The following is a 16,457-nucleotide window of genomic DNA, read 5'->3' as shown; positions in this document are numbered from 1 at the left end:
TCTCTCCCCTTGAACCTTACTGCACTTCCTTTTACAAGTTTTCCAGTTCCTTGGCAAAGGTGTACATATCAACACCATCTGGCTGCATGCAAAGAAACATTACTACATGCTTCCCTGAAGACAAGCCTGCTGTGTTAGCCATGAGCCACTGACATAATTTCCAGCTCAGCACTTCAGAAGAGTTCTACTCAAACGCCATTGCTTGCATTTCCTCACAAAAGAGGAGAGGAAAAAAACCCTAAACCCTCCACTGAATCTATAATGGTAGGGAATGTGTGTGTCTCGTTTTATGAACACAAAAATTTCAGGCTCAATTATGTGTTACTACTATGTACTCTTCCTGCCAAGTCACTGCTCTGTTTCCGATAAGTATGCAGCAATATAATGAAAGAACAAACTACAGATCTTTTGAGTTGCTTTTGAGTAATGCTTTTTGCACATTAAATGCATCATGGTAGAGGTTTTGCATCTCAGGAAGCATTGGCAAACCTTGTCAATTGTTGCTATGTTTTACCAAAACATTTAACCAACTGAATAATAACAACCCCTATTAATCATATGAGTGGTGAGCAATTCCTGCATTCCAGCTGTAGATTTATGACAAAGTAACATTAGAAGCAGCATTCTTAGACCAGAGCCTGTCATTTATTAGTTAATTTCCACAAGCACATATTTGTATGTCTAAATATTGTAGGCAGGATTCCCATGACAAATTAAAGTTAATGGAAATTGTATGCATCTCTTAATTCTTGGAATTGAAACAATATTAGCACTGCATGCAATACTAAATGAAAGCTCACTATGAGCCTTTTAAACACAGCACTTTCTCCAGCTTGCTACCTTTGGCTATGCAGTCGGTTCAAGTTTATATTCAGAAACTACCTATCGTTTAGCTGCTTTGACTAATTAACCAAACTGAGCATTAAATTGCTTGAAGTGTCATAACCTGTGCCTGCCCAGCTCAACTCCATCCAGTAATATACTTATTAAAACCACAATTACAGACAGAGGCAAATGTTATAAACACTGCTTTGCCTTCAGGACCCCACAGGATCCAAAGCTGAAGCCTAGACAATGAGTTGTGAGCAGAGGCCCTCTCTGTGCAGCGTGCTTCATCTTGACTATATGCCAAGGCCAGGTTTTTTCCCATTCTACTTATTGCCAGAGCACATTACTGTGTTTGGGTCTTAGCTTGAAGACTACTGATGACAATCTTTGGTGGAAAGCTCTGAAAAAAATACCTTTACATACAGAGAAGTGATTTTTTAAGAAAACAAACAACCAAAATATTATGGAGATAATTTGCAATTAATGGTTAGATGCATTTTGAGGCCTGCATCTTTTAAAGTAAAACAATAAATTCGGAGTTTTACTCCCCTATACAAAATTGTCCACGATGCAGGAGCACGCTGCACTTGGGCACTATCTTGGCGTAATTCCAGCCAATAAATTTTGCAGAGTAAAGGTCAGCACAGGACTCAAAAGTAATCTCCTGCTCCACTCATTCAAATATATTCATACACACTCCCCTGCCTGTGCATATGTAATAGTAAGCCAAGAAGGATGGAAATTTTCAGACTGCTGCAAAACCTAACTATACAAGTTGGGTTCCTGAAATCTGATAACCACAAGAAATGCAAATAAACTACTACAACCTTAGAATTTTCAAACATTGGTTTTAAGTTTGCTATTTGTATTCTTCTAAAACTACAAATGTGCTACTATAGATGCTTTATAATCATCCTGAAGAAAATGCAGATCTGTTCTTTCTTTTAAGATGCAGAGAATGTGCAACTCAAATACACCTTAAATTTAAAAAAAAAGGACATAAAAAAGGCTCCACATTAATGAACTTGAAGGCAGATATTACTTTATTACATTGGACAGTATCAACCACAACAGACTCCTATAAAAATGAGAAAATATATCTTATAATTTTTATTGTAAGACTAAGTTATTGACAGTGAATTTGGAAGCCAGCTATGCACAGGTCACATCAGTAATTTTTAATGTCTTGTTTCATGCTAGATTTCTGTGAAGTTTTATGTTCCTTATTCACTAATTCTTTAAGCATAAAAACACCAGCAGGTGCCAAATGAAATTATCAGGCAGCAGGTTTAAAACAAACAAAAGGAAGTACTTTTTCACACAATACATAATTTAATTGTTGAATTCCTTGTTACAGGATGTTTTGCGTGCCAAAGTCATAGGCCAGTTTAAAAAAAAAAAAAAAAAAAAGAGAGAGAGAATGAAAGAAAGAAAGAAAAAAGCATAATTTAGAGAACAGTTTCATCAAGGCCTATTATATAAATAGGGCAAATATAATCTGCAGCTCTGGAATTCCCAAAACCACAGAATACTGGAATTTGGCAGATGAAATAGGGGAAAGTCTCATTCCACTCTTGACTTACCCCCACTCCTTGCCCAGCAAAAAAAGAAAAAAATACATATACTGCTAGAGGGTACCATCAGAGGAAGAGGTTGTTGGACTAGATGACCTTCAGCTAAGCCTGTCTGGCAAGGTTCCTTTTCCTGTGCACTGTCTCTGGTAAGAATGCAAAAAAGTCTACCTATAAGTGCCATCTTCTTTATGTAAGACTTTTGACGATGTACAGCAACAGTTTCTGAGTTGGTTTTTCTAGCTGCTTTTTTGAGTCTACATTATCAAGGCAAATGCATCCCAATTTGCAACCATTCTTTTCAGGTCAGACATCATTTGGATAATCATGGCTTATTAAAAATATCTGTTTAATGTTTCTATCTCAATTTAACTATAAACAGGCTCTGTGTATACTCTGACCTCAAGAAAAAATAATGCTTGCTCCCTGCAGTTAGTTATTACTTTGATATTGAGTTGCAAGATACATGCTGATATGGCAGGGGTGGATCTGTACTACTTCTAACTCTTGTATATGAATGAGCACCATTATGTGACACAGGCAAGATAATAACCATTACCACTGAGGACGGGATTCACTCCTGTTCAGAGAAGTAATTATTTAATATTAAAAATATTTATATATTGATCAAGGATAACATAACAATAACATGTACCAACACAGTATACCAGTTTTCCATACGTTATCATGCAGATTATTTTCCTCTTCCAAAACAGCTACTTACATGCCTACACACTGGTGCCGTATTTACTATGGGAAACGATAGCTCAGGCAATGCTTGGCTCCCAGCTCACTCTCTTAATTTTTGCAGCAGCAGATGTTGCCATAATTCTTTTTCATTGGATTACCTTTCTGGTTTTATCTGCAAAGAGGGCTGTCAAATTTATCTTCTGTTTAGGTCATCAGCAACAAAAATCACATGTTTTTTGAAAAATAGCCAACTTTTTGAGCTAGGTGAAGCGTGAATGTTGTTCAAGCTTGCTTGTTTTATTCTTCTAGCAGAAAACTAAGGGTACACACATGTGCTTTGTTAAATCATGAAGCAGAGTAACTCAAAATCTTTAGATTTTGTCATGTTTTCTTTTTTGAAACAAATTTTAAAATTACTTACATTAAACTAGTGTGTAGAAGTTCTCCTTTAGAATTAATATAAACTACCCAAATATATTTTCATTTGCTTCCATGTCTAACCTAAATTAAGGGTACCTTAATTTTGAATGAGGGTTGGTAGTAGGAACTGATGTTATTTAAGCAATCTATATTAAATTGCAGTTGATGAAGTTTCGGTTTAACTTTTCTAAAACACACATACCAAGATGTCATAGCTGCTTTTGAAAAAATAATGGTTACTTTAGATAGCTACTCCTTAATAGGCACATTGGGTAACATAGTAGATTTCTCTCCACAGTATTTCTGGAAAACCAGTTTATGTTACAAAATGCATTTAATTTGCTGCTGAAACAGAAGACCTGAATATTAGTTTATAGCCTTCTTGTCAGAGACAGGTACTTCAAAATCATGAAACAGCTTATTGAAATGCATTGTTTAATTTTTAACTAACAAAATGTTGCTAGAAAATATGTAGGAAGAAGCTAATCAGAACCAGGAAGGTTTGAATGGAAGAAACTTTGTAAAAGTGTTGAATAAAAACCAGAGTAGTTTTTGAAAAAACTCTTGCTAACTCGACTGCCTTTATCAGCATTACATATAATGTGATTCACATCCATGAAGAACCCATGGTTGGGCAAACATTTGAACAAGTTATTTGTTCTGAAATAGTTTCCAGATCATGTTACAGTAGGAAACTATATTGATTCTATAAGGATCGAGTAAAGTGTTTTCATTTATTTTCACATTTAACCAGGTTTTCTAATAATGTTCTGAAACACCCTAAAATATTTACAGTTATGAGACTGATATTGTTGCTAAGTATTCCTGTTTGCAGATGAGAATTAATTCCACTTATAAGAGAAGATCAAATCCCTACATGCTGGTGATACAATCTAGAAAATCCATTAGGGATAAAATGAAAAACAGATTTCATAAATAAATATGTAATATTTCTCATGTTTAAAAGCTAACTTGAGACAACCTAGGTTAGTAAAATCATGCTGTCTGAAAAAATGAACTGCAATAGTTCAACCAACAGGCCAATGAGATTGTTTTAGATGGTCTATCCCCACTCCGCTACTTCATTCAGACCTTTAGCACATGGGATTACAAACGGAAATTACCAAGTTAGCTGTAATTCAGTTCTGATTAACTTGCCCAAGCCATGACTACTTTCCAGTGGAAAATTTTGTCTACAGTTGAAACACTGATACATGATTGACTTAAACACTTCACTGATTCAGGGATGTTTTTGTGTGAAGTGCTTATGGTCAAATGCATAAAATGGGGATTTAGCTAGTTTTCACTCCAACCAAGAAAGCAATACGAATACAGCTTTAACTACAACACATTTCTGTCCACAGTGAATAAATGGATTTTTCATTCTTTTGCTTCTCCACACAGCTAAAATGAGAATGAGGATATTAGTGGCAAATTTAAGAAACATGCATCCCAAAGAATGATGGTGTCTACATTCTCAGAGGAAAACCATTATCTAGTCCACATGTTGCAAACTATATGGACATTTCTGAGGCCACCTGAACCTCTTGTAATTTAAAACAGCAGAAGCCTCTCAAGAATGGGCTATAACTCATTCAAAGGCACACTCATGGTATGATTTGAACATTTCAAAACTATATGTAAGAAAATTAATGGTGAGTTTAAGGAAAAAAACAAAACCCAAAACTTGGAAGAAGTGCACTGTATCCAAACACCCAAAGAAACACATCAGGAAGTTGATGAGATTCTGATTAGCAGTCAGAGAGGAACCAGCATCACACAAATCTAATGGAAGTTCCCAGACTGGAGATAATATCATAAATATCTGACCTCAAAAAGAAACTGTCAAACCTGACAGCTGCTACAGTGCTGTATCTATAGAACTTAAACCACCACCTCAGGTTGCCTCTCCTGGAGTCATCTCTCAGTGGTGAAACACTTGGAAGATCAGAGGTCAGTCACTTCACTACTGGTGGCATACAGTAGAGATATTATAACTCATCCAGGTCAGTAAGAAAAACAAATATTAAATGCAGTGAATTCTGAAACATGTTTGGTAAAATAGATAAATAAATAAATAAGTATGAAAAAGAAAACACTCCTATTCTTCTTGATTTGTTCATTTTTTGCTTTCCCCAATAGTATTACTACCTCATTTCTGCCAGCCTGCTGATCTAGCTGAAGTCTACATCCTCAGCCCTATAGTATTTAAGCAGTAACAACAGCAAGAGTAACAACCTCAACCCCTTTTCTTAAATTCCTTCTTTGAGTAACGCTTGTATAAGAAATGAGTTTGTTTCTCTATGTGTACATGCAACCAAGCACTTCAGGCAAGACAAAGGTTTTTTAGTTGGTTTTCTTTCTTAATAAGAGCAGAAGCTGAAAAGAACAGTTTTTTCACTTACCTGAAATTTGCAGGGTCTGTAATTGCTTGTCAGCTCTCGCAGATATGACCACCTTAGTGAGGTTTTGCCTCACCAGAATGTCCTGATACTGGCAGCAGCAGACATACCAGCTGATTTTTAGGGGTCCTACAGATATCAACCTCTCAGGGGGAGACCTGAGAGAAATAAAAATCTCTCCCATACTTATAGGCCAATCCTACAAAAAGTCTTCCATATTAGGGTAAAATCCTTAAACTACATTCTATATTTTAGTAGACAGCTACAGCACAGCTTGATCACATTATCAAATCTAGATTCTGCAACATTTCACAGTGCACACATCTTTTAGTAATGTTTTATATGTACATTATTATTATAGTTTTAACACTACATAAATGTATGCGAATTTGGTGTTCATGAAAATGAACAGACTATTAAAAAGACTAGAACCCACTGGTCTTTAGGGAAATGTTTCCTTGTGACACTCCTCCCCTGCAAATGGCCAGGGCTATTGCATTCTGGAGCCTTTCTTGAATTCCTGCCAATGACACTGGATCCTGTAATGGTTTTGTAATGAGGCTAAAATCAACACCTCTAAACTAAATGGGAAGAAGACAGAAAAAGGAACTGGGACACGGTGAGAGGAAATACAGTGAGGCCAAAGTCATCCAGAATGTCAGAAGAGAAAAAAGGAAGGAGACTAGAAAAAATAGAAGAAGGAATGCAAGAACTATATGGTATAAACAGAGTAAAGTAGATTTTTCTTGTTTTCCTCCTTTCTTTCCCTGGCATTCAGTGCCATGTCAAGAGCACACTTGTCACTTTTGTGACAATCAGCAGCTAGAAAAGAAATGGTCTGATGGCACTGTTCTGCTCTGCAGTTTGCACAAATCAACACTAGCATGAAACATCCTTTTTGGTTTAAAACAAAACAAAACAAAACAAAAACACTTAGGTTCAGCATGTCCAAAGTCCTGAACTGGGGAAGAATACAAACACATGAACAGTTTTATCTATTGCACACTATTAGACGCTGAAGTTTCAGTCGTGGAATCCTATGTTCCCAGTACACTGCACAACCTCATTTATATATCCTCACTTATCCAAAATAGTTTGTGACAGACCACGCTGTCACAGTGAAGAGCAAAAACCCAATGTTAGATTACTGAGAAGGGCCTTGGGAAGGAACAGGGCTACAGCATTAGGAGTCCAGAACAAACTTAAAATCTGCCCTCCCATTCAGAGCTTGCCTCCTAAAAACAGAGTTCTCAGAACAGGTTAAGTAGAGAAAAATATTTTACGTTATTACTATTATTATTATGGTTCACCTATTTCATTATCACACTCTTTGAATAGGAAAAGAGAAGTTCTAAGAAGAAAGAATGCCTTTTTCAGGAAATCTAAGCTCAAGGATTGCTGTCAAGCATACACTTTAGTTGTTGTTTTGTTTTGAAAACATGTAAAGACATGTTTTCCATTTATATTGTATCACTCTTTTTTACAATTTTCACAAAATCAAATCTTTTTTAGGAATCAACGTCTACAGCCACTTTTTATTGCGCTGGAGGTTATGATCTTCTGTTCACATCATTATGCTCAGGAGACTGTATAGAGGAGGGGGTAAAGTTTTCATGCAGCAATAGAATTCAAATCTCTTCTCACAGAAAATACCTATTTTTTCCAAGAACTATGAACTAGAACTAGATTAAAAAGCAGGATTAAAACATTCACCACAGACATGAACAATGTAGTCAACAAAGCCACTGAAGGCAAAGCCATGAAGAAATCATAATAGAAAAAACATATAGTGTACTAACAAAATTACTTTATGAAATGTAGGGGGACAGGGAAGAAAGAGAATTTGAAGAGGGTTTTAAAGTCTTGTTTCCACTTGTCCTTCTGGTCTTCTGGTTGGTTGTGTGCAAGTTCTTGAACCCTTCTACACTTTTCTACACCCTGGTTTGTGCACAGTGGAGACAATCCTAACTGCCCTTGCAAATTGGACTGAGATCCATGAAGAACGAAGTATGGTTAATAGATAACCAGCCATATCACATTTAAGCATATCCTTCTAATTCCAGCTCTTCTCATAGCATCATTCTGTACAAAAAGTCACCTCAAACAGCTTTTTTGCAAAGAAAGCAATAGTTTCAAGTGATTACATTTATAATTTTAATAATGTAAGAGTTTTACAGTAAGGTACCATGCAACCAAGAATTCATTACTTTTCCTTTCAGATTTTAATAAAAGTACACTATGAATTATTTAAACTAAATGAAACTTGTCAAGATAAATTAATTTAGTACATGTTGCGATGCAGTATATTCTGGCTTTAATTGTGTTTGCTGCTTACTGAGTATAGTGATTCACAAAGTCCAGTAATATATTTTCCCAGCCGTTAGAAACAAGAACCACGGGAGTGTTGTATCATTTTCATTACTCAGAGATTTTTCACTTATTTTTTGATAAAAAGTTGAAGTAAGGTTATTAGACTAAAAAGAAACCAACCAAACAAATAGTGAAAATACTGAAAGGTTCAGGGGATTTCTCATGTACCTCTTCTATTTCAACTCCAGTCAGCAGTACCTAGGAAAAATCCCAGGATGATGAGTTTTCAGAAGCTGCAGTGCAAAAATTGTGAGAATTAATTTGGTACTATTTAGTTCTCATTATAAAGTAAAAACAGCGTCCCAGGAAAGTCAATAAAAATTTTGCCTTTGACATGAGTGAAAGAGAAGACTCAATCCATTGCCTAAATATAGCTGTTAGTGGCATGTGAAATGCCCTGGGGGACTCCACCTGGCTCCAGCTGACAGTCTAGCAGTGCTTGACTTTCCTGTAGGTCATGTTACTTTTTCTGCCAGCCTTATGGGGAATCCCATGACTGGGATTCCCAGGTGACTGGGACACCTCAAGTAGCATTAAGCACTACTTTTACATCACTGAACTGAGCCCAAGATATCTCCCATTGGACATCCCAGACTGATGGTGCCTTACATGGATACTGTTGTACAAGTCTGCTGGCAGCCCCAGCCTAACAGACCTGTTGGCATTCCTAACAGTAAAATATGCATTAAGATATTTATATAAATAAGTTATATATCTTTATATACAAATACCTTTAATAAAGATGCACATTTAGAAGGAATCATCCTTTCCATTCAGCTATGCTGTCAAGTCTCACAAAAACCATGTACCAAAGATCACTTCCCATACTATATAGGTAAAAATTGTTCAAATCTATTTTCCAAAGCATTTTGCAGGGTAAATTTCTTGAAGAATAAGGTTGCAGAAAGCAGGATTCTCTTTTGGAATTTCTGTACCTTCCTGAGAATAACATTTGTTTCTAAAGAAAGTAATGAGCAGGAATTCTTATGAAGTCTTAAGTTATGGCTAGCTTGTGAAAGAGATGTGGTGGTTCACTTTTACTGGAAAGGGATACTTTTCCAGTTTTCTCACATTTTAATGGAAGCTGTGAATTCTCTGCTTGTCTAAAAACAAGACTAAACCTATTTTTCAGTTTGTGCTAGAAATGATGACTGCATTGAGTTTTCTGGGGAAATTAATCAAGAAAATAATTTGTTATCAGGGAGGAAGCTCAGTTTAGGAAGAATGATGTAACAGTCTTCCAGAGTCGATTCATGCTTGTTATCCAGGATGGTGACATTTGAAACTGCAACAGTGATAAAAAGCTGGAATCATATAAAAAAATAAAGCAAGCTCAAGTTTGTTTGAATGAACACAAAATCAGATTTTTTTCCAAGAATTTAAGAATAATGCTCATAGCACGTATAATCTTAATTTTAAAATTAAATTTAAAAACTACTCTTTGTAACAAGTCTATAAACAGACTAGTCATACAGTGCTTTCTGAATAGTTCATAAGGCACTTGTGTTTACTTAGAGGTCATTCAAGTTCAAGACGACTGATTTAGATCTTGGTACAAGTAGAAACTTCACCACTTTGGCAGAAAACCCACAACATTTAAGTTTCTGAAAGCAGTACACAAGTCTTGAGATTAGGTATATTTGAAGATACTGAACCATGTTCTCTGTTCGCTACAGTTGTCTTTATGCTGCACCATCCTTCCTCCTCTTATCTGCAAACTGAAGAGGCCACTCCATCGTTATTGGACATGTGAGAGTGCACCATGTTCTCCTCATATCTCTGACCAAATTCAACAGCAGACATCCTCACCCAAAGCAAATGTCGTGTGCAGAGCCAGTGTGCCGAAACATCAGAGCTGTTACACGCTGGGTCAGGCCTATGTAGAGCAACCTGACAGTTACTCTATGTTGCCCTCTGCAATGTAGGTATTCCAACAGAGAGTCATTGACACTATTGCTGCAGAGCTGTTTGCTCCTATTCTTGACTTCTCATTTTCTTTCTTTTTCCAATTTCATTTATTCCTTGAAAGATTCCTCCTGCTCTCCCCTAACTCACAGCACTTGCTGATGGCTGATAGAAAAGTGGCTGGCCTGAAACAAACAGAAGAAACTTGCCTTGCATCTCAAGGAAGAGATAGACCCTGAAATTATGCACACCAATCTCCAGGCTTAAAAGACAGGTCCTGGGGTTTTCATCAATAATGAATATCTGTACAGCAAGAATGGAGGTAGGGGTATCACCACACGCTAACAGGGTATTTTATGCTGAAATAACAGGTGGTCATAAGAAGTTCATAAGTCTAGCTGCCAGGAAATGGAAGGAGAAACAAACAAAAGGGTGTGATTCAGAACAAATCAACCTCATCCAGTACATTGAGAATATATGGGATGAGCTCTGAAGTGATTACATTTCCTCACATAGATGAGAGGAAAAGGTATGTTGGAAAGGGTTGAACTGGCCTCAATCTTCTCTGAAAAAAAATTTACCTTGCATTATAATAACAATAACTACTTTTAACATTTATATAAAAGGTTTTCTTATGGAGAATCCCCAAGTTCTGCTCCTGGCTTGGGAAGCAGTAGCCCCAGTACATGTTGGTTTATGAGGGCAAATAGGCAAGAGAATACCATGTCCAATTGATACTTCAGGGAGATTTGAAGGAGGATGACCACATATTTGGAAATAGGCTAGGACACTGGGGCTACTACTCCTTATCCTACAAAAAAGAGCCTTTGGACTGTAAATAACCATAAGCAATCAGGCCCTTGGTTTTACATCTAATCAGCAAGAGTACACTACATATTCATTTAACTCACACTTGCTTTTAAGTTCTCTCAGCTTCTATTGCTGGTGGGTTTAATTCTTTGTCTTACCAATGAACTGCATTCCTTTACTTTTTATTCATTGGAAATCTGTAGCTGACTCATCTAGCACTACATTGACCAAATCATAATTGAAGAAATCCTGCACTGACAGAAAAAAACAGGTCAAGTAGCTTCACGTATTCTTAAGATTTCTAATGTCTATGTGCCATTCCTCATGCTACAGGCTTGAGAATTTTTTGTCAGATAAGGTCATTCTGAAATCATGAGATTCTTTAAAAAATAAAAAAAAAGGTGGTACACAGTAAAACTTAGGCTTTTAAATATGTACTGATGAAGAGGAGAAAATGCATATACACTTAAAAAAAAATATACTTCAGTGTCTTGATAAGCTGTGACAAACTTTTCCAGTTTTTGAGATGTTGCTTAATCTTCTGGCTCCATTATTAAATCTCTAATAAACAAGGTATTAAACTATCAGTAAAACCAATCTAAGGGTATGGGGAAAAACCAGCATTTAATTTACTAAGTGCTTCAGGAGAGAACGTTCTTCTAATCTAGTAAGCTAAAAACAAGGTGTAAGTACTTCTAACAGAAAATATAAATTAGGAAGTAGCCTGGAGAAGGAAGCCCAGTTGTGTGTGCCTTAGGCTTCAAAATTATTTATTTGTTCTATATTTCATATTGTACAAAACAGTTGCATTGAAAACACAAATCTTCAGAAGTGCCTGAAGATTAATCCCATGGAGCTCAAAAGCCCTGCTATTTTGACCTTTCTTCAGAAAGACAGTTGTCCAACTCTTACAAAGTAGTATTTTCCAAGAGGACACCAATAAAATCTCTTCCCATATATGCTTCAACTCTTCTGGGAAGGATACCTGCATTTTCCAATATTCTGTTTGAATGGCAAGCTTCAGAGAGCATTCTACAAACTTTCTGAAATGCTAAATCTTTGAAGACATCTCAAGTTAGATATTCTAAAATTTTTTTGTGCTTTTTTGCAAAGAGCATGCACACAGTTATTGCAGTGTAGCTGACAGACAGAAACACATGAAACTACATAATTTGATCAAGGCATCAGCAAATCACAAGCTTGTTTTAAAAGTCATGGTGCCAACCAAGTAAGACCTTAGCTCCGTAATCACATAGCATTAAAAAAAAAAAAAAAAAAAAAAAAAAACAGTCAGATGACCACCCCATTTGAAATAAGCTTCCTCAGTTAAAAAAAAGCATTATGTTTACAGTCCTGTACATTCCTTAAATGTTGCTTATCTGCTCATCTCACTTGGATAATAAAGTGAGTTTCCAAGACCATGCTACACTTTTCAAAGTTTCACTCTGTCACCTTCCTTGTTATCTCTGTAATAGAAATGAAGCATGCAGTAACCAGTAAGACTAGACTGCTGAACAATGTTATTTTAAAAGCTAAAGAGATATATCAGAAGGTAGAATTCAGGTTTCCCAATTTAAAATAAATAAATAAATAAATAAGTTGTGCTAAATTTCTAATTATATATTTGTTTACATGCACTTGAGTAATATTAGCAGTCACGCATCCATACTGTCCATATCGCTTGTATCAAATCAGTAGGATTATAACACCATTAAAGCGATAATGCAGTACGGTTTTTAGAACAGAGCAGCCCATCCGTTAAACCCTTCTGCAGGAGACATAGGTCAAATTCACACAGCTGCTGTTTCCTGTGCTATTATGGTGTTTGTCTGTATATGACACCCCATGCTACCCACAGTCCTACAAAGAAAAGCATATTAGCAGCAGCAGAACAGATCAAGGACAACTGTCTCTCTTCTACTCATATGAAAATTAAGTGGGAATGTTCATCTAAGGCAGTACATTACATCCATTTAGCAAATGACACAACTAAAAGGAGACTCAAAAGGAGAGTCAAAGCTTTCAGTCAAAGCTACACCCTTTCAGCGTAGCACCACTGGAAGTACAAAGCGTTAGGGAAAATAACAGTAGGAAGGTCGTCTTGTATGTTTCTTTTAACATAGTTACCTTCCTCCTAGTATAAATTGTACTAAGTTGAACACATTGAGATTTTGCATGGTCTTGAAAGTCAAACAATCCTAGGTGAATGGAGTACAGGGTACAAATCACCTGGAAATGGTATGCATTGCAAGTACAAACCAAGACGCCACAGTTGAGCACTAGACCACTGAAACCAAGTAAGCTGAAAGAGTCCCTTTGGTCTTATCTATGTTAATTAGTAGGAGAATAAGAGAAGATACTTTCTGCTTATAGTATCTAGATTTGGAAGAAGCTATCTAAACTAAACATTGCACTCTGAAGCTTTTATTTACATCAGACAATTTCCGGCACCATTTACAGAGGACAGTTATCTGCACGAGGATCCAATGCATTAAAGAAACCAAGCCCACACTAGAGGACATTCCTTATTTAGACAAGCATCCACTCTCTAGATATCTATAGACACAGGTGCTTCTAGCACATCCTAAACAAAGGAAAAATAGTGGGTATCCAAAGCAGCTTCACAACTAGTATATAATGTACTGTAACAAAAACTTTCTGATTGCGTCTATGTAAGTGGGCAAGCACTGCAAACTATCTGAAGCAACAACTTCACTCTTGTTATCAATATTCTGAGCTATTTATATGCTTACTGATTGTTATCCCGTACTCCTTGCCAAGGAGCATTTTGAGAGTCCTTTAGCCACCATTCCTCAGCTCTTCAAGAGCTAGGTCAGATGCTGAATATATATAAACAGCCCTTTTGTGCTTGAACGTGAAAGAGAAATGAGTCATCTGTACATGATCTGTGTTACAGCAAAATGTAATTTTTCGCTCTGACAACATGTTTGTGTTTGTTAAGTTATCTTGATTGCAAAGAGAAATTTGTTTTCTGTGGAGGCTTCTATGGCTTAAAATGTCAACTGTTTTACCTATTTCCCTCTTTCTTTCTTCCTTTTTCAACTGATTCACAAATTAAGTTGACCCTCTGCTAGGTTGAAAAAAAAAGACTCCTGAAAATTAAAAGTCTGGCACAAGCCTATACTAAAAGTCCATTTATCTTGTCTTTTCTGTAAAGGTAGTTTGCAGATTCTGGCAAAGATCCCATTTCCAGTAACATAAGTCCCCAAGGAGTTCTGGTACCTAAGGCTTTCTCTTCCTGGATCCTGACCACATTAGTGTGATTAAACTGTCTATTATAGAAAATACTGTTGTTATTGTTTGTATTTATTATTGTAAGAGGAAAAGAGCACAAAAACATATGTATATTAAACGCTGGATAGTATTGTCACTGGTGCATCGGAAGTGACTCTGCAAGCGGTAGTTTAAAAGCATTTATCTTCTCTTCATGTTGCTTTGTTACTCTGCTCTGAGAGGGGTACCAGTATAATGCACGTAGGCTTTGACTACCCAGCAAAGTAATGGAATATGGCAGACACAGAAATGAGTCAGGTTCTTTAATCATCCATAAGTAGGTGCTGTCTGATACAATCATCTCTCTGAGCCAACTATCTGAAACTTAGCATCGTTTGTTACACGTAAGTGTAAAGTCTATAACCTTAGCTTGCTTAACCTGCACCTCACAGTGAATGATTCTTATGTGCATTCTCCACATTCAGTTGCCAACCAGCACTATTGAACCTGTGCACCTCTCCCTGCCTCTAGCAGTATAAGGCTTTCCTGGTGACCTCAAGCTTTTGCATTCCAAACATGAATATTGCCGACTTCCCTGTGGCTCCAACTCACTCTAGTAAAATCATTATACCAAACTGCTTCATTTTTCATGGTGTTGGAGGATAAAGTGTGTGTGAAGAATAGAATTGCATGCTTGGAACCACTCCTAAGCACTGAGCAGTTTTGCAGATGGGGCTAGCAGGCTGTTCAAAGTCCTTGTGACGTTTCCCTTTCTTTTAACTGCAGCTCTACTCACTAAGCAATATAATCTTCCTTTTACCATGGAGTATGCTAATATAAAGCCACTTTGTCAGCATGCTGGTGACACCACAATTGAAGTATATATCAGTTCAATCATTCATAAATCAATGTGTATATTCTTCCTAAGCTCTAATGTCATTTCATCAATGCACTCCTTATTTCGCAGTTATTGATACTAAATTCCAACATGATTACGAAATCACATTTTTCACTTTATTACATTTTGAATATTGAACGTTTTTCCTCTTTATTAAATTACACTGTATTAGAAGAGTCTGAAAATCCTCTGATGCATGACCAAGGACATAGTTCCATCTGTTTTGTTTTTCTGATTCATGACATAGATGAATTTGTTTTAACCAGTATATGAATTTCACTTTAATTCCACTTTATGTCTGCCAGGTTACATCATTTCTGATGAGTGGATACTCTGCAACAGAGCTTTGCAAAATTATTTAAGTTTAAAGTAAAACCAGCTTTTTGCATAGCTCAGGTGTTTGGAAATGAGATACAGGGACTTAAGTTACCAGTTTAAATCGAACACATGGCACAAAGCCATATCAAAACCTGGCAAAACCAGTCTGGCCAAAAATAATTCCTATCTGAAGGTTTCTTGGTAGCCTATATAAAATGAACAAATTTCCTAACAGCTACTTAGAAATGCAGGTGTTTACGCAACCAGAGCTGCTAGCACAATTGATAGATTGTCAGCAGTTTTAGCCCAAATTCCAGGTGTTTGATTTTGAACTCAAAACTTTACAGTAGACCAGGAGAAACTCTGCACTATGTCTTAGAATTACACCATGCAAATTTGTTGTTTATATTACAGAAGAACTTAAAAGACTGTATAAACGAGAGCAAGACTCCATGGAATTAGGTGCTGTACAAGCACCTGTGGTGCCTAAAAGGAGGAGGGATGAATCCTAAACTAACTGAAACTTAATTTAGGAGTCTAATTATCTTCAGCATTTTCAAGAGACACCTATGGAAGAAAAGTTAGACTGCAATAGGCTGAATCACCTCCTAGAAGTGCCCATCTCTCTCTATGAAGCATCCAGCAAGTTAGCATATGTATGGGTCACAATAAGGGGACAGTCCCTAAGCTTATCTATTTGACAAACAAGTCTTCTAATGTCCAGTTTTCCATATGAAAAAAAGAAAAGAGGTGGAAACAGACCTTAAAATTTTACAAATTTGCCTCATCAACATGTGAGATGAATTTAAAATTTCAAGGCTGTGGAGATTCATTGACCCAGACTGTTATACTGTCTCTAGTGGTGTTACCACACTACTTTGTTGGTGTGACAATACTTTGATTCAAAAGTTGTCACATAGCAAAAGAAAAATAAAAATGCAGACGTCCAGGAGGTTTTACTGGAAATATCATGTGAATAGATATATATTAAAAAAAAAGGATCACTTATTT

This window comes from Phalacrocorax aristotelis, chromosome 7 (genome assembly GCF_949628215.1).
Source record: "Phalacrocorax aristotelis chromosome 7, bGulAri2.1, whole genome shotgun sequence".
In the NCBI taxonomy this organism is placed as follows: domain Eukaryota; kingdom Metazoa; phylum Chordata; class Aves; order Suliformes; family Phalacrocoracidae; genus Phalacrocorax; species Phalacrocorax aristotelis.
Note: the sequence above shows the minus strand (reverse complement) of the source record.